This window comes from Pleurodeles waltl, chromosome 1_1 (genome assembly GCF_031143425.1).
Source record: "Pleurodeles waltl isolate 20211129_DDA chromosome 1_1, aPleWal1.hap1.20221129, whole genome shotgun sequence".
Taxonomy (NCBI): domain Eukaryota; kingdom Metazoa; phylum Chordata; class Amphibia; order Caudata; family Salamandridae; genus Pleurodeles; species Pleurodeles waltl.
Window position 1 is genome coordinate 948,253,727 of NC_090436.1, and position 21,508 is coordinate 948,275,234.

A 21,508-nucleotide genomic window follows, 5' to 3' on the forward strand; every position below is an offset into this window, starting at 1 on the left:
TTGTTTTACTGTCTACAATAAATCACACTTAAACACAGGTCCCGTGTAAGTGTCAATTATCAACCATGTATAACTGTTATGCATGCCAACTCTGGTTTCAATATGTCCCTCTGTATTGTACAGCCTTTGTTATGGACATCACACGTGGACTCTATCAGTAGGAGACTCATTATATTAGGATTATAACATGGACAGATTCCAAAACGGTTGAATACTACATCTACACCCATTTATTGGTAGATGTGTATCCAGGACATAGAGTGTAACTGAGTGTAACATCAGGATATTTGCTAAGGTGGCAGACATTGCTAAACCACAGAATACAGAAGTTAGGAACATGTCATTCTTCCTACAAGCCAGGGGGCATACACATTGGTCCTTTGCATCATCTGGTAAAGCCTTATCACATACCCATACCTTAGCTTCCTAATAATCATACCCCATGGTACAGACAGAGATCAGTAGTGATGTCCCCAGTCCAGGGATCTTTCATCTATATTGGTCACATACCTGTAGGCTTGCCACTTACTTTCCAGTCGACAGAGACATGCCCATTGGTCTGCAAAAGTAGGAACATAATGACAGTTAGGTTCAAGCTAGATTACATACAACAGAAACCATTGTGATGGTAGAGGCTATGGTTCTACATTTTCACATGTGTCGGACACATATGGATACACAAATGACACCATTTGACCACCTCCACTACCCTACAGGTTATCTTGGATGGGAAAACACAATTCCACCCCAGTGTCCTCACAGTCTGGCCATAATAGTTATACTCCACATAATCATGGCAATTACTACCAGGCAATTAGTACCTGGTTTCAGCCATGCCCACTTCTTATGTCTGCCTGCAATTTCCATCTGCTTCTGACACTATGACTTGCCAATGATGAGGAGCCTAACTGGAACCCAGCAAATCTGTGATTGGCAGGTTTAAGGGATAGGACATAGCAGAAAACATTCCTCAATTCAGACAAGTCATGTTCACAAGTGTGACTTTGCATATGCATTACCAAAACATGACACAGTAGACCATTCTTTTCTGTACACAATACAAAATTACAGTCTGCATGCACAACTCACTAATCGGCATTGGAGCTACCTACAACCTCATAGTTGATGGTTTGAAGTAGGTGAGATGCTACCCATCAACTCTAGCTTACAAATTAAAATCACAGCATTAAGAAGACATCACATACCTTGAGTCAGTTGAAGTACTGACTGATGAAATCTGCCCTGAAGTCTCCTGCTTCATTTTCATCTGGCTCATCATCACTTGACAAATCTACAATTCCACCCACAGGTTCTGCTAGCTCCCCCTCATCTGTAGGGATTGTATCTGATGTTTCAAGATTGTGGAGCATGCAGCAGGCAACAATTATTTGACATTCCTTGTTCGGTGAGTAGAGGAGGGCTCCTCCTGATATGTCCAGGCAGTGAAATCTTGCCTTGAGGAGACCAAATGTCCACTCAACAACACACCTTTTCCTTCCATGGGCCTAATTGCAGCAGACTTCCCCTGGCATGGCTGAGTACCTCACTGATGTCAACAACCAAGGACGGTTTGGATAGCCAGAGTAACCTGTAAGCGAATAGGTAGAAAAACACAAACATAAAATCCCTCTGTTACACAGCTTTAACTACTCACATACACAAATAGACTACTAAACCCGAGGGCAGTACTTACAGATATTTAGCACAATATAGGAATTTGTCAACGATGCAGATTCCAAAACTTTTCCATGCATGAAATGTGCTTAAAATAGCAGCCGTCTGACCTACTGTACTGCACATGTGGAAGTGACCTAACTCCACCGGTGGATGTCGTCATGGCAGTATGCGATCACAACTATGGTGGAAATTGCCATTAGAGCACATTGCTGCCTTTGGCGGACTTGGGCCAATGACGATGTCTTCTGGCTGTGACTGTCCTGTATGTTGTGGACTTGACCTCCATCTTCTGCAGTATTGCTCACTTGACTCCTGACACTGGTGTCAGCAAGACCTCCACTACCAGAGTTGCTGTGTACTGCGTATGGGAGCTATCATGCCAGTTCCTGCAGGGGACAGGGCCCCAGCCTTTACCCCAGTAGAGCCGGACAAGCTCCTGGTGAACAGGCCATGGTGCACAAGAGAAGCAGGTGAGTCCACTGGTATACAAATGTGTGAAAGGTGTATTGTATGATGGTGTACCTGAAATGTAAAGTAGTGAAGGTGTTGATGCATGCAGATACTAAATTGTGCATGAGTGTGAACTGATAGGATGGAAATGTTTGCATACTTGCTGTCACTGAAGTGTTCTGTCCACTTATGTTGGTATGTTGCATGTGGACATGACTTTTTTCTTTTGTCTGTATCATCTATGCAGGTCAACGACCATCAAAAAAAGGGAATCTGGCATGCCATTGCCAAGCAAGTGCGGACGCTGGGGGTCCACAGCCGGTGTAGCACCCAATGTAGGAACGCTGGGCCCCATAGACCGCAGAGGCCCAACTGGAGATGTCCTCCCAACGGGAGATGGTTGCCCGTCGGACCTTGACCCCCTAATGGCCCACATTTTGGCAGAGGCCTACTCTGAGTTGGAAGGGCATTTGAGGGCAACACAGCAGCCACAGGGGGTTAGTACTGACTAAACACATGTGCATGCCTCTGACAGTTAAGTGTATGATGTCTGAGTATCTCTGCTGTGATAATGTATAAGTGCTACAGGGAAAGGGTCTCCTAGGAAGACATAGTACTGCAGTTTCCAATATTGATACACAGATGGGGATATTGTATTGTGTATAGGGACATGTTACTCACATATGTTAACCAAATAGTATGACAATGTGTGGTGATGCACGTGTGACGGTGTCATATGTGTACCTCTATACTGCTATACCTGTGTGTAACCTACAGTGTCATCCTTCCCACCTACTGTTCCACAGTCCATGTGCCCAACTGTTAAGCTGTCCAGCTCTTTGTTCTCTAACCAGTCCTATTCCACTGGATCTAACTCTATATGCAACATAGGGTCTGAAAGATGAGTAACAGGGCCAAAATAATACTGTGTTCTGAAATAGATGGAAACTTCATGTGAGGCTGACATCTCAATTAGGAATGTGATAAGGCATACTTACTACAATCCCTCTGAGGTGTAATAAGGTATCCCCATTGTTATGTCTGAATTATACATTGGCAAATGTGATGTTTGATCAGGGTGGGCATCCTACATAGTAAAAGGCATGGTGGTAATAATATATTAACAGTACAATACATATCATTGACATGTGTTTTCAAACATTTTGTACCATGTATATGGTATTGAGAAGGTAAGTGGCTAGCCAGCTGATCCCTTAGGCCATGTAGTTTGTCCATACTACATAAGGGCAGTACCATGCCTATATGGGTGCAATATTTACTGTTTTGAGCCTACATCATGTGTCAATTGTTACTTTGGGCCTTTTGTTATGTTGAGGCCTCAACTTTGCCATACCTACATTTCCTAATATGAGGCTGTTAAGACAGATTGTGTAATGAATCAGCTCATTTCACTCTGACTTAATAGTATAGCAGGTGTTCCATTCGACATACACATGTTGGTGGAATGGGATATGTTGTCAATCAATTTGCTGGATTCTACCTGTATGTGTCAATCATGGTTACATTAGAAGTGGGTTATGTCAGTGTTACTTCAGTCCTAAGATGTTTGGTTACACATGTCTGAACAGTTTGTAGTGATGTAGGTTTTTTGATGTAGTCATGCACAGGTTTATACTCAGCATGAATAGTGGAATGGTATGTGGCCTTTATGATTAGTGGCCATTACATTGAAGGTTTTGGTATGCTCCCTGTGGTTGTCTTTGGATGTATCATGTGTGCTAAGTAGGCCCCTATTGCTAGACATGAATTTATTGTCTATGTGTTAATGAGTAAGGTAAGTGGGTCCAGAATTTTTTTTTTAATACTTTTGATAGACGTTTTAATGACATGCTATGTTATTTTAGGAACCTCACTATTTTGGTATGCCATATGTAGTGATTTCATCTAAGGTATTTGACATTGTGAATGTTATGGACAGAGTCACATGTTAGGTATGTGATTGCAAAGCAACATGCTGTGTTGTAGTTGAAGTGAGATGAGTTTACTTTCATGAAATATGACTTATGGTGATTGACTGGGAAAGTGTGGATTAGGGGTAGGCATGATATTATGATGTCATTTAAGAGCATTACCAGGAACTTGCAGCACAGATCCAACAGAGTAATGCATTCCTGGAGGGCATTCACAGTGCATTGGCTGGTCTACAGAGATCCTTTCAGTCTCATGCCTCCACTCTGATGGTAGCCAGTCATCCTTTGTCTCCCGTCCCCCATCCACCTTCCTCTTCCCAATCCCAAACCCCTCTTCTCTGACCCAGCCAAGCACACAGACAGACAAGCATGCATCCACCTCAACATCCAAGAGTAGCTCAGACAAACACAAGCACTACAAGACACACTACCAGCATGCACACAAGTATCATAGAGCTGCACACACAGCAACAGCCACAAACTGGCCTGACACCCCCAGCATCACTGACAGTACATGTGACACACCAGCAGACATCACACCAACATTTGCAGATCCAGTCACTACACCTATCCTACCCAAAGGCCCTCAGACATCCACTCCAGTCACCACACCTGCAGACACCACAACCACAGCCACGCCTACATGCAGCACATCCACCATACCTGCAGTCACCACCCCAACAGTCACCCAGCCACCATGGCATCCCCCAGCACCTCTGCTCCTCACAAGACACATTAACACCCTCACTCACCCACCCAACAGGCACCCACCACCCTCAAACATACCTTGCACAAACATGCATCCAAGACATCTACACCAACACCTCAGACAACTACTCCTTCTCCCTCCACACCCAAACCCTTTTGCTATGACCGTCCCCATGTGTCTAAATAAGCTTTCTTTTCAGAGTTTGCCCTTTTCCCTACTGCTCTCCCACCCCATCATACCCCTAAATGGTCGGTGTCCCTTCCCAAGTCCAGGCCTTCAACCTCTAAGACTTCCCCTGCCCCCTACAAGTTCCCATGTCCCGCTCCCTGCCAAGAAGTCAACCCTTCCACCTAAAAGCCAACCCTTCCTTAAACGTAAAACCAAGCCCAACCCTCCTCCCAAGCCAGATCCCAAAGGCCCCCCTCCAAGACCTAAACCCAAATCCCCCCATCTGCCCCTCACCACATAACCCCTGAAGTGTCTGCCTACCCCGTAGATACCCTACCTGTGGAGGTTACATGGCAGTTAGGATTCAAGTTCGGGCACACATATGTGCACTGTGTGCATTGAGCCTTTTATTGAAGGACTGGCCTTTTTTTTCCAATATCATGGTTCAAATAATAATTTAAACTAACCAGTTTCTGGTTTCCTGGTTACATCTTTGTCATGCATTTTTTTCCTAGTATGGAGTTGTTCATGGCTGACAGTTGTGTGTCTGTATGTGTGTATATGTGTTCTGCTTGGGCTATGTGTGTTGTTTAGGCAGTATGTGAGGTTGTGTGCAGTGCTTTTGTCTTACAGGGGTGTTGTGTGATGGGCATGTGTGTGTTCAAGAGGTTTTGTTGTGTTGGTATTATGTGTTGTATGTGTTGAGATTTGTTTTTTTTGTGTGTTGTGTGGCTTTGTGTGCTTTGACTGTGTGCATTTTATGTGCATGAAATGTTAGATACGGTGTTCTTTGTAAGTTGATCAGTAAGTAGCATGATCGTGTTTTTGTATATATTTTTTGCCTGTTGGTGTTATGTTGTGATGTATGTGTGATGTGTACCTGGGCAGTTTCCCGTTTGTGTTCCTGTCAAGTGATTGGAGATGGTGAGGTTGTGTTGTGTTTGGGACATGTTGTGGTGTGTTACTGTGTGAGTGTGGGCCTGTGCATTGTTTATATGTGTACCTGTGTGTGTTTGTGACATGTGTATGTGTGTGGTGGCCGTGGAGTGTTTGTTGTGCATATGGAAGTGTTTGTGCGGCTGTATGTGAGTGTGCGTGTTAGTGTGCAGTTACGAGTGAGTGTCACCCTTGCACTCCTTTCCCTAATGTATGTGGTGTGAGTGTACAAAAATTGACAATCTACAACTGTGACAGGTAATAGTGTGTACTTCCGGTTGCTGTCGTCACCTTTGTCACAGATTCCAAAGTCTTTGGGAGAGCAGGAGCAGCAGAAAGAAGTCTAGTTCTGGTTCCATGGCAGCTCTGGATGAGTATGGCTTCCTGAAGGTGAGTGTCTCCTTTTATGCAGTTGGTTTCCGCCTAGGTTTCTGTGGTGGTGTAACGGAGGCGGAAACCTTGGCGGAGTGCTATATCGTAATGTGTCTGGCAGAAACATGGTCACCACTGACCTGCAGGTGGCTACCGCCATCCGTGGCGGCCAGACCGCAGTGGTTGGGTCAACGATGCTTTGGCTGTATTCTGTTGTCAATGCACCAGACAAAAAGAAACAGGGTTGGATCGGAGCAGGGTGTGGGATAGATGATTAAAACATTTGGGTTTCAGTGGATGGAAGACCAGTTTTGCCAGACAGTCTGCTATTTCCAATGACAAAACATTTTAGTGGCAGACTTATCTATGAAGGGACGCCATGATACAAACTTTTAAGCAGTTTTGGTTTAATCCCAGATTCAGAGCTCAAGCAGAAAAATTGTGTCATCAATGTGTGACATGTCAGTAGATGGATGTAGGCAAACAAACACACATTACATTAAGTCATGCCGGAAGATCAGGAGGCCCTTTTAACAGGATGTAGATAGACTTAATTGAAATGCCCATTTTTAATGGGTTGAGATATGTCCTGGTGATGGCATTTTCTCCAGATGGGTAGACGCCTAACCAACCAGAAAAAATGATAGTCTCACTGTAGCAAAGTTACTGTTGAGGGAGTTAGTACCCACATACAGTGTGCATGTCTCTCTAGAGTCAGATCGAAGTACTCACTTTAACAGTGAGATTATAAAAAATGTATGTGCAACATTTCAAGTTGAACACAAGCCTCAATGCAGGTATCGACCAGAAGCTTCAGGCATAGTGGAGCAAGTTGATGGGATGATTAAATCAAGATTGGCGAAGGTTCATGTTTCCACCTCACTAAAATGGCCTGATGATTTGCTTCTAGTATTAATGAGTCTACGAAGTACATCTGACAGAATAAATTTCTTACTGTTGCACAAGATCCTAATTTTGCCGAGCAATAAGATTACCTGCAGTTCCAGCAAATGCACATGTGAATTTTACAGATGACATGGTACTCAATTGCTGATGTGGTATGTTCTGTCTCTCGGCAGGTTGAAGCTGTAACCCCAAATCCAAATCAGGAGCATTGTCCCAACCTTAATTCTGGTGACTGGGTCCTAGTCATGAAGTATGTGGGAAAGTCCTGGAAAGGCCCATTATCGAGTAATTCAGATCACAAATACAGTAATTAAATGTGCTAAAATTCCAAACTGGGTACACTCTTCAAATACCCAAAGAACAAGGCATCCTTATGAAGAAACAGGGTTCTATGAGCCTGAAGCAAGAGCACTGGTGTAAGTACCACCTTACATTGCACAAGAACAAATTCCAGAGAGAAAAGACCGTTTTCAGAGACAGCAAGAAGGAGTGAGGGATGATGAATCTCCGATAGGGAAGAGGTCCAACTGCAGGACATCTCACGGAGTGGCACTGGAAAAGAACAATTATCACAAATTGATGAAGTTACTTCTGGACCAGTTTCAGAACAAGCACAGAATCTTGAGGATCCAGGAGAAGGAACAAGCTCTGGAATAGAGACAAGAAATTATCCATATAATGGAAAATGGCCAAAGGCTTGCAGTAAAAAGAAATTAAGATCAAGTGTGTCAGTTGAAATACTACAATCAAAGAAAAGGTGAGTCATGAGGTAAAAGTGACGCAGAAGAGCAAAACACATTTAGTAGTTCAAAGAGATATAGAGTACTTTGCTGAATATATTTGTCACCTTAATGGACATAGTATGTGAGCCAAGTTTTGAATATTCAAATTTCTGACTTGCTTGACTGAAGCAAAGAACTGCCAGAACCTCCTCGAAAAAGTCAAAAATAGAATGCACTTGTTTACAAGAAACTATTGATATGCAACTTTGAGAACAAAGAAATGAAGGCTTAGATATATATATATAATGTGTAATGAATTAAAAAGACTAATAAAAAGTGAGTAAAAAAGAAGACAAGAATTGTACCAAGGTCTAAAGGAGGAGCTTAAGAGTAAGGATAACACGAAATAGGGTTAAGGATTGTCTACAAGAAGATATTATTGTTAACAAAACAAAAAAGACTAAAAGAAAGAGAAAAAGAAGCAAATACAAATTAAAAGGAAAAGACTAACTGAAGAAGACAATTAACGTGAAGAAGAACATACCTACATGATGTTAAAGAAATGTGGACTGCTAATAGAACTAGGTGCAAATTATTTTTAGGGACTTTGCTTACACTTATAGTTTTAGTAGGGGCAGCAATAGCATTAGTTCTACACTTCACACCTGAGACAGAAAAAGCTGTAGGAGAAGTTGTGAAATCAACATATAAACCACGTATAGTTGAAGACGAACTGAAGACATAGGGCCTCATTACGAGTACGGTGGTCCTTGGACTGCCGTAACCGTGGTTGGTGTCAGACCGCTGCACATTGACGGTGCGACCACCACATTATGATACTGGCGGTTGGACTACCAGTGCACCGCTGCCAATGCCTGGATCATGGATGCAGACAGGTTGGCTGTGTTGCAAGTCGTGGTCAACCACAGTGGTGCCAAGTTTGGCACCAACGTGCTGATTATGACTTGCCATTCCGCCGGCCTTTCCCTGGTGTGGACCCTACCATGGAAAGGCAGGCACAAAGGCAGGGATGGGGCCACAGAGGCAGGGGCCTCCCTGTAAGCACACTCAAAATGGGCACTGTCTGCAATGGCAGGCAGTGCGCATTTCAAGTGTGCTACTGGTGCACACGTTGCAGCGGCATTGGCCTCAGCTCTCCCTGCTTGGCTGATGTCTCCCCACTGTCGTATTGGTGGTCAAAATCAGGGCAATAATTTGTAGATTACTTGAATGAAGATTATCCAATGAATGTTTATTCTAGACTAATACAAGAATACACTTAGGGCTCATTACGAGTTTGGTGATCAGACAAGCCAACAGCCAAATGTGCGGGGATTAGTTGGTCGTCAACCCTGATACCTCACCTCCTGCTGTATTACTATGTTCCCACCGGGCTGACCGATGGGAAAATCATAGTATGACGTTCCCGCTTGTAAGCCCAGCAGGAACAGTGCTATGGTATTAGTCTCAGCTCCCTTAAGGAAGCTGAGGCCAATACTGTAGCAGACCAGCACCCTCGGAATGCGCACTGTCTACAAAGCAGACAGTGCGCATTCCGAGGGAGCTGGGCAGGGTGCCCCGTACTGTAACTGCCATGAGAAGGCTGTCAGAAACTGGACTTGTGATCAGCGCAACTGACCATGACTCCAACCGCCGACAGCCTATCGGGAATTGTGTTCCTGACAGGGACGGCAGTCCCATGGCCGTATAACCATCACTGTGGCAGGACCACCAATGGCGTAATGATGCCCGAAGGGCCTCATTACGAGTCTGTCCATTGGATAAGCCGACTGCCAGACTTGCGGCGAGGAAACTGCCGCAGAGCTGGTTGTCTCCCCATCAGCCCCATTACAATTACAAGGTTTCCACTGGGCTGCCCGGCGGTGCCCATTGGAAACTGAGCGGTGGCATTGGTCTTGACTCCACATGAAGCCAAAGCTGTCACACAGGGCCCCCCACCCAGCACCCTTGGAATGTACACTGTCTGCAGAGCAGACAGTGCGCATTCCGACTGGGCTTGGCGGGGCGGCCCCTGCACTACCCATGCCATGGGCACGACCAGTGCACTGGCCCCTCTGTGGCCCCAACACTGGCTTACTGCTAGCCTTTCCATGGTGGCCAGACTACCATGGAAAGGCTGGTGGTAAGTAGAGTTGTAATCAGCCCTAGCTGAGTCCAACTCAGACTGCTGTCAGACCGTTAGGAACCATGTTGCCGATGGGGATGGCGGTCCCCTGGTGGTCCCACTGCCAAGGTCATATGTGACTACCGTTGGAACACCAGCCTTGTAATGAGGCCCTAAGTCTTTTAACATTAAAGATTGCTGTGATTGTACAAACATGCCTTCTTCTGCAGATGAACAGATTTCATTCCATCAAATTCCCCTTTCCTATGCTATCTCATGTAGCATATTTCTTAGTTTAGTGTATAGACAGTGACATTTTGAATACTATTACACAAATTATTACATGGTACTTTCTAAAGTTCCACTAATAAAGAGTATGAATCTACACCCACCAGGTAGAGCAATGGATACTGCATGGCATTACTTTAGACCATTTCTTCCTGTAAACACTGTTAAAGTGTATGAGAGAAACCTAACCTCCTTAATGAACTCACAAGAAAAAGCTTTTATTCAAATGTTAGAGGAGAGAAATGAGCAATGTACAAAAGGTGCGTATAAGAAAGAAGATGTTCAAAAGAATGCCTGGAGAGAGGAAGAAAATGAATTTAGAAGAAAGATGTTTGTTATTAAGCTTAAACTGGATAAAAGACACAAAGGGAAAGTATGTGTGCTAAAAAGAAGAATCAGTGGGAGAATAGTGGCAGTGGGTAGCAGTAATTGTGAGCATGTGTTTAAATTGTCTGGAGGATCATGGCAAATTTAGCAAGAGGGTGACCCTATAATACCCAGAGTGTACTTTATATGAGGAGAGAATGCATATCTTAGGTTGCCTGCTTACTGGGATGGTATTTGCTATTTAGGCTTCCTTGTTCTGAAAATGAATCACATACAGTGTCTAGATCCATTAACTATGACAACAGCACACAATACACACAGTATGAATGAGGGAACACGATTAGTGGGAGACATATTTGGAGCAATTATACCTGCTGTAGGAGTAGTCTTATATGATGAGAACATAAGAAAACTTTCAACAGTAGTTGACAGATTAGCAACTAGTATCTCAGGAGCTCTATTGGTAGAAAACAATGAGTTTGTAGTAGTTAGATCTATTGTTTTGCAGAACTGCTATGCCTTAGATCATGGGTACTCACAAACTTTTTCTCGGGGGCCAAAATTGCAGTATGGTTTGCGGCCAAGGGCCGCACTGAAGTGAAGCTTAGGTGGTTGTTCCCCCTCTAAGCCCCGCCCCCTTTTTCAAAACAATGCTAAACAATGCACACACAGCGCCATCTGCACACAGCGCCATCTGCTCTCACCCCTACCCCAGTAACACACGCAGCGCCATCTGCACACAGCGCCATCTGCTCTCGCCCCTACCCCAGTAACACACACTGCGCCATCTGCACACAGTGCCATCTGCTCTCGCCCCTACCCCAGTAACACACACAGCGCCATCTGCACACAGCGCCATCTGCTCTCGCCCCTACCCCAGTAACACACACTGCGCCATCTGCACACAGCGCCATCTGCTCTCGCCCCTACCCCAGTAACACACACAGCGCCATCTGCACACAGCGCCATCTGCTCTCACCCCTACCCCAGTAACACACACTGCGCCATCTGCACACAGCGCCATCTGCTCTCACCCCTACCCCAGTAACACACACAGCGCCATCTGCACACAGCGCCATCTGCTCTCACCCCTACCTCAGTAACACACACTGCGCCATCTGCACACAGCGCCATCTGCTCTCACCCCTACCCCAGTAACACACACAGCGCCATCTGCACACAGCGCCATCTGCTCTCACCCCTACCCCAGTAACACACACTGCGCCATCTGCACACAGCGCCATCTGCTCCCACCCCTACCCCAGTAACACACACAGCGCCATCTGCTCTCACCCCTACCCCAGTAACACACACTGCGCCATCTGCACACAGCGCCATCTGCTCTCACCCCTACCCCAGTAACACACACACAGCGCACACACACAGCGCCATCTGCTCTCACCCCTACCCCAGTAACACACACACACAGCGCGCACACACACAGCGCCATCTGCTCTCACCCCTACCCCAGTAACACACACACCCAGCGCACACACACAGCGCAATCTGGTCTCACGCATACCCCAGTAACACACACTACATTAAAAACAAATAAATAAATAACCAAAGAGCCTTACCTGACTCAAAGCACTGTAAAGATGCCACAAATGTAGAACAGCAGGCAGGCAGGCGGGCAGCAGACGTGGAGCCGGTGACAGGAAGCAGACGACAAAGCCCCGTAAAAGTTAGCTGCAAGCGCTGACTTTTATGGGGCTTTGGCTTCCAGGATCGTCAGGGTAACACCATAAACAATGGCCGCCGTACGTAAAGATAGAGGAGGGCCGCGGGAGCATGCGCAAGGAAGCCAATGTTGCGCATGCTCCCGCTGCCCTCTTCTATGTTTACATACTGCGGCCATTATGATATGGCGTTTGTTGTGCGTCTCGCGGGCCGCCAAGCTAGGTCTGGGCCGTACTTTGAGTACTGTTGCCTTAGATATCCTACTTGGTGGAAAAGTGGTGTTTGCAAGATGCTGAAAGTTGTAAATTGTTGCACACACATTCTTGACGACAGCTTATCTTGAGCCTTTAGAAACCCCAATATCGTTCAAAGATTTGCAAAGGGTTTTCCCTCAGTATCTAGTTGGCTCAAAGAAATAGGAGAAGGAATTCCTAAAACAATATTAGTTCCTGTGTTAATAGTAATAGCTTACTTTCTTTCTACTTTAGCAACATATAAGGCAATACAACTTGTATTAATTAGGAAGAAAGCAAGATACATGAATACATGAATCAGGAAAGATTTAGAATTGAGTGAAAGAGTGAATGAAGAATATAAATAATTGAAGGAAAGAGAAAACCTAAAAAGGAAAAGGTGAGATACTGAAGAAGAAGATGAAAGTGAACTCTGACAAATACATTTGCGAATGAAATGTATGATGGTTCCAAACCATCAGATGGGGACAGTTGCTAGAGATTTAATTAAAAATAAAATCCATTTAATTAACGACCGGTATAAGTGAAATCTAGGCGAAACCAAAAGCTCCATTGTTAACATGAACTTTCCTTTCTAAACTCTGCATGACCCACATTTGTGTGACCTGCTTGTTTTGCATGGCCTTTGCATGACACAAAATTTGTATGCTAACAAAGAAATCAATATTATATTATTCTTTCAACCACTTTACCTACGTTGCAAACTAATCTGAAATGTGCTTCTTTATGAAGAGCGCTCTGGTGTAAAGGTGTGAAAAATAGAAGACAATGTAAAGTAAAGTTCTATAAAACTTACATGAATGCCCTTTCTTTCAGAGAAAAAGATGGCTATGACAACTCCTACTGTTTCTTATTATGAAGAATGCTTACTAATGTTTCTTATTTTAAAGTGGTCTTTGTTAAAAGATAGCTTCTTGACAGAAACTGTTCCTGTCTCATGGTTTTCTTGCCTGTGATTAAGTTTCTTTGTAACACTTCTGAAACAATTGCAATAAATGGTATACTTTGTAATTCGATAATAAAAGTTTGCCATGGAAAGAACAGACAGGATGGGGTTGGACAAACTCTCCCTCTCAGCATTCAAATCTTATGACTGCAAGACTTGCTCTCTGCCTAGACTATTCTCTATCAGAGTCTGTTACAGTATTATTTACAAGTACTGATAACTTCACTGACTAGACTACCTCTTTCATATATGTTCCTTTTTGCTACTTTCTGACTAAAATGATTTATTTTATTGATGTAGAATACTAGAGTAGGGATTGGAATATGTGGCATGCTTTATACAATGTTCTGTAAATCCTATTGAAATATAGAAAATAATTAAAATAGATTATAAATGAAACTTTAACATTCTAACTACATATTTCATTATTAACTTCTGAGAATTTCCTAAGGTAATTCATTTATGTCTTGATGTTGAAATTGCATTTTTCATTTCTAGCCCATTTAAAAGATTCCCTACTGGGTTTCTATGAGTTGTGAAGTTTTTTATAAATTTAGAATTCTGAGCACTGCATGAGACAATCAAATCTACCTGAGAGTTCACGGGTGGATCACAGAGCTCGAACATCTCTGGATTCCTGGTCACCTTATTTGACTAAAAGCATTTCCTTGAGCCTCACGTTAATGTGTATTTCCAGAGCATAAATCACTTAATTAAAATGTTACAAAAGGAAGATATTCACTGAGCTTCCAACATTAAGTAAAAACAGAAATGTTCTTGATCCTTTTAAGATTGAACTACTAGTGTATGCCATATATCTGCATTCTCAAATATCTAAAACAGAAAATAAAGAGATTGCCGCATAAAACAGCTGAGTGCTGCATCAGTTTCAAAAACACAAACTCAAAAGGCTAGCCTTTAAAAACAGTAAATTGTGTGCCAGAAGAATTTATAATAAAGTTTAGGACCCTTTACATTTTACTTAAAGCTTGCTAGAGACAGGGGCTCCACAATGCATTCTCACAATAGCTTCTAAATCATACTTACCTGTGCAGATGTGCCTCAGAGTTTCAATGAGAGTTGGAACTGCTGCCTTTGCTCATTGGCTGACCTTAGGCAACAGTCCTTACCTCGTCACAGAGTGCGATGGCGTTTATGAGAGTCGCTGACCCCACGCTACTCTGTGACAAAATGTGAGTGATTGACTCTCGTCCCTTGGCACTTCCAGGTTTAAAACTGAAGCGTCCAGGTCCAAAGCAATCAGTGACAATCAGTGACATCACAAGGGGAAGGGCCTGGAGGTGCTTTGCCAGGCCGAAGAGGTCCCCCCAGTGGGCTATGACATCTTCAGCCCTGCTAAGTTCAGCTCAGGCAGCCAGGAGTCTGTGCATTTAGCAAATGAATAGCACCTCACTGCCTGACCGGAACATAAACAGTGTCTGTCAGTCTGACCTTTGCTCAGTTTGACAGACACTCTTCTTCTCGGGCAAATGGCAAAGGGGCATGGCCCCTCTGCCCATTAGGAAGGGCCACAGCTGCTTTCATGAAGGAACCAATCATTTTGCTGATTCAGTTCACTTGACAAAATCGTCAACGGTTTCCTGAATCATCCATAAGAGAGACTGTACCAGTTTCAGGGGCACTGTCTCAAAACTAATTACTGCTTGATGTCCCTAAAACTTCCTGTTGTGGTTACAGCACAACCTGAAGCTTAAAGCATGAAGCAATCCTTGTATCAAGTAGTGGCATGCAAGGTCAACTCTCCATTGCTAAGTCGAGCCTCCAAACGATTGGAATACCAAACATACTGAAGAAAATGCAATTACATGAAAATAATTAGCATAACAATGTTTTTTTACCAGTGTTCCAACTCCATCAGGTTTCTGTAACAGTTTTACAAGGTGATGTAAAAGTGAATGTGTACTGTAATTCCATAATTATGACCCTGATGTAAATGTAAAGGCCTTATAATTTTGACCACATTATATAACAGTATAGTTCAAAATTACCTCTGGGTGCAATTTCTTCTTTACAATCACTTAGGTCAGCATGCTTACATTATTTGTTGAAACATTGGGAACTGTGCATGTAAAAAGTAGATGCTGATTCAAAATTCAGGCTCTATGGATTCTTAAATACACAGCAGGTGGAATACTGTTTGCTAAGTATAGGTGCAATCTGCTAACATATTGCTCCATTTGTAGTTGTTGGTAGCTTTGCTCTTTTTGTAATGCTTCTATAAATTTGTAGAGTGTAATCGGGTTCTGCCTAGTGTGGATTGGACGGCTTTGGCACTGATTACAAGTCTGGCGAATGAGAAGACCCGTCCGCCAAACTCCCGACAGGATGGCTGCCACTGTAGTGGCAACCTACTCACTGGCCCCATTTTGACTTTCTGGCTCAGCTGACCGGTGGAAACAACACAGCGGGAAAGTGGTGACAGCATTGTCGCTGGCTCGTAATCAAGCCAGTGGCAATGCTGCCCCACGCAGGGGACACCGGCACCCTCGCAATGCACACTATCTGCATAGACTGTGCTGACAGTGCGCATTACGAGGGTGCTGGAAAGGGGACCCCTTCTCTGCCCATACTACAGGCATGGAAAATGCAGGGGGGCCCCTGTGGCCCCCTGCACCTGTTCTTCACCAGCCTTTTTATGGTGGTAAAACCATCATTAAAGGCTGGTGGAGAACCAGGTTGTAATCAGCAAGGCAGCGCTGCATGCAATGCCGCTCTGGCTGCTTGCAACCTGCACCTGCCGTCACCCCCATCAGGATCACTGATCCTGGCGGAGACGGCGGTCCCCAGGCAGTCGGACCACCAAGGTTGTAATGTGGTGGTCAGACCGCCACAGCAGCGGTGGTCTGACCATCACTGCGGGTCTGGTGGACCTAGGACCGCCAGACTCGTAATTAGGCCCTTTGTGCCATCATTCCACTGTGTTGCCTATTTTGGCTTCCTGTATCATGGTATTTGGAACTTGGGTTGGCATCTTTGTCCATAGGGATGTAGTCTGCCAACACAAGTGTCTTTGAAATAAACCACTAAGGGGCTTAGTTTGTCTTCATTTTGTTGGTAGGAAGGGCTTTCTATTAATAAATTGCAGTCACTAGCTACTTTTATGACAGGGACCTACGCTGATACTATCATTTTCATTTTAAGGGCAAAATGCCTGTTTGTAGCATATTTTACATTTAGAGCAGATAGTTAGAGGTGTCTTCATATGCTTTGATTGGAATAATAGTAGCAACCTTGTATCGCTGTGTGGGGGTAAATTTTAAAATAGTCTAAATCATAGCTTGCTCAAAGTCTAGGTTTGTTGTTTGTTGGCATTATTTATTTGTTTTATGTTTAATGTGGTTTAAGAGTTTGAAGCAAGTACTGCTTTGTTTATTTGGTAGTAGGGCTATATTAAAGGGATATTTGTGTTTTGTTATCTACCATGTATGGTGTATCTCTGAGAGAATGGTTTGGCACACAATTTAAAGGACCCATCCATCATCCAGGTTTGACAGTGGCTTAGCTCTAGTAAGTTATTTACTGTGGAGTATATTAGGAGTCATTTCTCATTGCTTGGGTTGTCATATAAAAGGAAACGCTCCTCATAATGAAACATTCTTATATTATTGAAAATATTTCAATGTTTTGGTATCTTCTAGGGGCAAGAGGAGTATCAATGAATTTTTTTTTTTTTATGTTCATGCAATTAAAAGTTTCAAAGTGAGTATAGGGGGTAGTTGCCCTGTGATGTGCTCATGTACTTTAGGAAGTATGGGGCATATTTATACTTTGTTTGCACCGAATTAGCGTCATTTTGTTTTACTCTAATTTGGTGCAAAACTAACTCCATATTTATACTTTAGTGCTAGACCCGTCTAGTGCCAAGTTTATGGAGTTAAAGCCATTTTTTGGAAGTGGAGACCTACCTTGCCTTAATGAGATGCACTTTAAAAAATAAAATAATAAAATACAATACTTACAGTTAGAAATTAGGTTTTTGGTTGGCAGTCAGGTTGCCCTCTGTCCAAGCAAGAACCCTCATTCTAGTCAGGGTAAGTCACACACAATCCAATATTATCCTGTGCCCACCCTCTGGTAGCATGGCACGAGCAGTCAGGCTTAACTTAGAAGGCAATGTGTAAAGTATTTGTGCAATAAATCATACAATAACACAATATAGCACCACAAAAATACACCACACAGTGAAATATTTATCAGGATAATTGTAGGTCAAAACGAGTAAAGATGCAATGTGAAATTGTAGAGACATCACTGAAAAGTGATATAAAGTGTCTTAAGTCTTTAAAAAAAAAAAAAGTCTCTTTCAAGCACAAAGTACCTGGTTTCTGGTGGAAAATCTCTGCAAAGGGCCGCAGAAGAAGAGATACGTGGAAAAATGGTGTGTGCGTCGATTTATCCCCTGCACACACGGACTTGCGTTGTTATTTTTCACACGGGGAAGTCGAGCGTTGTTTTCCGGCGCGCGGACAGTCTCTTTCTATGGGTCGCGGGGATTACCAGATCTCCCGGGTCTGTGCGTGGATTCTCCTGCTTGTTTTCCAGCTGCGTGTCGTTCCGCGGGGCTGTGCGTCGAAGTTTCGCTCTCACGGCAGGCGTCGCGTCAATTCTCCCTCTGGAAGTCGGGCGGCGTTGTCCTTGAGAGGCCGTGCGTTGAAGTTCCAGCCGCCCCGAAGGCGTTGTGTCGGTCAGTGTCGGTGTGCGGCGTTTTTTCTCGCTGTGGAACAAGCTGTGCGTCAAAATTTTCGGCGCACGAAGAGTCCAAATGAAAAAGATAAGTCTTTTTGGTCCTGAGACTTCAAGGAACAGGAGGCAAGCTCTATCCAAGCCCTTGGAGAGCACTTTTACAGCCAGACAAGAGTTCAGCAAGGCAGCAGGGCAACAGCAAGGCAGCAGTCCTTTGTAGAAAGCAGTCAGGTGAGTCCTTTAGGCAGCCAGGCAGTTCTTCTTGGCGGGATGCAGGTTCTGGTTCAGGTTTCTTCTCCAGCAAGTGTCTGATGAGGTAGGGCAGGGGCCCTGTTTTATACCCAAATGTGCCTTTGAAGTGGGGGAGACTTCAAAGATTGGCTAATAAGTGCACCAGGTCACCTTTCAGTTCAATCCTGTCTGCCAGGGACCCAGTAGGGGGTGTGGCAGTCCTTTGTGTGAGAGCAGGCCCTCCACCCTCCCAGCCCAGGAAGACCCATTCAAAATGCAGATGTATGCAAGTGAGGCTGAGTACCCTGTGTTTGGGGTGTGTCTGAGTGAATGCACAAGGAGCTGTCAACTAAGCCCAGCCAGACGTGGATTGTAAGGCACAGAAAGATTTAAGTGCAAAGAAATGCTCACTTTCTAAAAGTGCCATTTCTAGAATAGTAATATTAAATCCAACTTCACCAGTCAGCAGGATTTGGTATTACCATTCTGGCCATACTAAATATGACCTTCCTACTCCTTTCAGATCAGCAGCTACCACTCCAATACTGTATGAGGTACGTTGAAATTTTCGGCACACGAAGAGTCCATGGTAAAGGGGCTACTTAAGTGGGTGGCACAACCAGTGCTGCAGGCCCACTAGTAGCATTTAATCTACAGGCCCTAGGCACATATAGTGCACATTACTAGGGACTTATAAGTAAATTAAATAGTCCAATCAGGTATGATCCAAGGTTACCATGTTTAAAGGGAGAGAGCATATGCACTTTAGCTCTGGTTAGCAGTGATAAAGTGCGCAGAGTCTAAAAGACAGCAAAAACAATGTCCAAAAGTGGAGGGAGGCAGGCAAAAACTTAGGGGTGACCACCCTAAGGCTGTCAGGTCTAACACTTACCTGAACTTATCTGTACTTACCTGGGATGGGGTCCCCCATCCTCCGCAATTCCTCTGGTGCGGGTGGGGGTGCCCCTGGGGGCCGGGGATGGAAACTGTGGGCTTATTCCATGGTGTTCCACCATGGAAAAAGGCCCCCAGGTCCCCTAACGCCTGCCCTGACCCAGGAGTTAAAAAACGGGCCATAGCAATCTTTGCACCATTTTTTGACCCCTCCTCCCTCCTGTGCACCATTTTTGCACAGGAGTTTAAATATGGCATTAAGGCCATAGAGTCATTTTTTGCACGGGAACGCCTAGCTTGCATCTCAATAAGGCAAGGTAGGTTTCCACTACCAAAAAATGACTTTAACTCCATAAATTTGGTACTAGATGGGTCTAGCACCAAAGTATAAATATGGAGTTAGTTTTACACCGAATTAGAGTAAAAAATAATGATGCTAATTTGGTGCAAACAGAGTATTAATATGCCCCTTAGCGTAAAAAAATGACGCTAATCTGGTTAGAGTCATTTATTTTAACTCTAACCTGCCTAATGTCATTTTGTTTACGCTAGCCTACCCTTTGCACCGGCTTGCACCATTCCATAAATATGGTGCCCAGCTGGTGCTACAAAATGGTGCAAGCCTGTGCAAAACTAAGTTAGTGCAGTTTTGCACCAAAAAGTATAAATAAGGGACTATAGCTTTTAGGATTTTGTTGTGGTTTTATTAGTTAAGTAGAGCAAGGCGATATTTTTGTGAATGATATTTTTTTTCGGATATTTTGGTTTTTCAGTGTTGTATGCATCCATATTATGTCAGGGATCCCACTCCTGATGTAGAATAACTTGAGAGCTTTCTGTGATATGGCCTTCGGGAAATGAAAGTAATGAATTTAATGAATGCTTTCAGAAGGGCTGATATTTTCGAATCCACGCTTCCTGCTTTGTGTCACATGACCTGAAGAAAGTTCACTTTCTATTATTAAAGGAGCGTATTTACTCGAAGCAAGCCAATAGTATGGTCCTGCTCTCACTCGGTTACTGAACTTTTTCAAGGTCAAGGAAGATGTAATAAAATTAGCAGGGCTTGAACCTGACATCTATTGTTGGTAAAAGCAATACACCTTCACCTCTACTGCTTATGAAATTATAGTTAAAAGCTCTGATTTTTGCAGGTTCTTACAAAATCAGAGAGGTCTAAACGTGCCCAAAAAACAACAGATTTCACCCTGACATAAAATTAAATGAATGTCAAATGTGTCTAACCCTAGCGTCACGTCTATTTTTTGGGCTTTTAAAGACTTGGAAGTTTAGTCAGAACACAGACCTTGGATGCAGGCTGTCTGTTGAAAAGCACCAAGTCAGTCGACCTCTCAACTTGAACATTTGTACGCATTTAAATTCATATAGTGTGTTAATTGTAGTCACCCATGCAAAACTGTTGATCAGTGTTGTACATATGCCACTGCCTTATGTTATCCATTGAAATCACTTTCATTTCAGGTGCACTTTTCCAAAGACCAGATAAACCTAAAGTTATACTTCCGGGTCCTTGAAAGCTTTCACGGGTGGGTACAATTGAAAGAGTAAAGCTGGTGGCAGAAAAGTAATAACACACCTTTCAAATGGCCGGGTCCCTCTAGTAAATCTCATTTCCAGCACTAAAACACACAAAACTAGAGGTAAACATCGCAGAAAAGGGAGTAACTATTTAAATAACTCACACCTCATCTGCCCACCTATTGACGGAAATAATCAGGTTGCTAGTCCTACCACGCATAGACATTGCCTTATTACAATCATGGGGCTACCTTAAAACTATTGTAAACATTGGTAAGAATATAAAGTCAGTCAGTTGGCTGTGCTTGATTTGTGCTGGTGGTTGCAGGTTGGGTCGTCCAGCAGTCATCTCTGGGGACCATCGCTTGTTTTTAATCATCAGACTTTGACCCAGAACAAGAGTGAGAAAGGCAGAGAGAAGAGGGGGAGAGAATACCATGAAAACAGTAACAAACGGAGCTGGAGATATGAATAATAACCTGTGATAATTAAATAAAGGGGCTGGAAGTGTAGGGTGGTGGACAAAAAAGTATGAGGCAGAATCAAGACTTGATATCCTTGGTATACAGGAAAACCAACTTTCTGCATCACTGGTCAGGGGCTTATGAGGTAAGCTTTGTGCATTGGAACATATTATTTTGCAAATGAA

At 43.7% G+C, this 21,508-nt stretch overlaps 1 protein-coding gene across 2 annotated transcripts in view; it reads right to left on the reverse strand.

Annotated features, from left to right (window-relative positions):
* Positions 1-21,508, reverse strand: part of LOC138289702 (alcohol dehydrogenase 1-like) — a 452,749-nt gene that overhangs the window by 389,772 nt on the left and 41,469 nt on the right. The window lies entirely within an intron of this gene.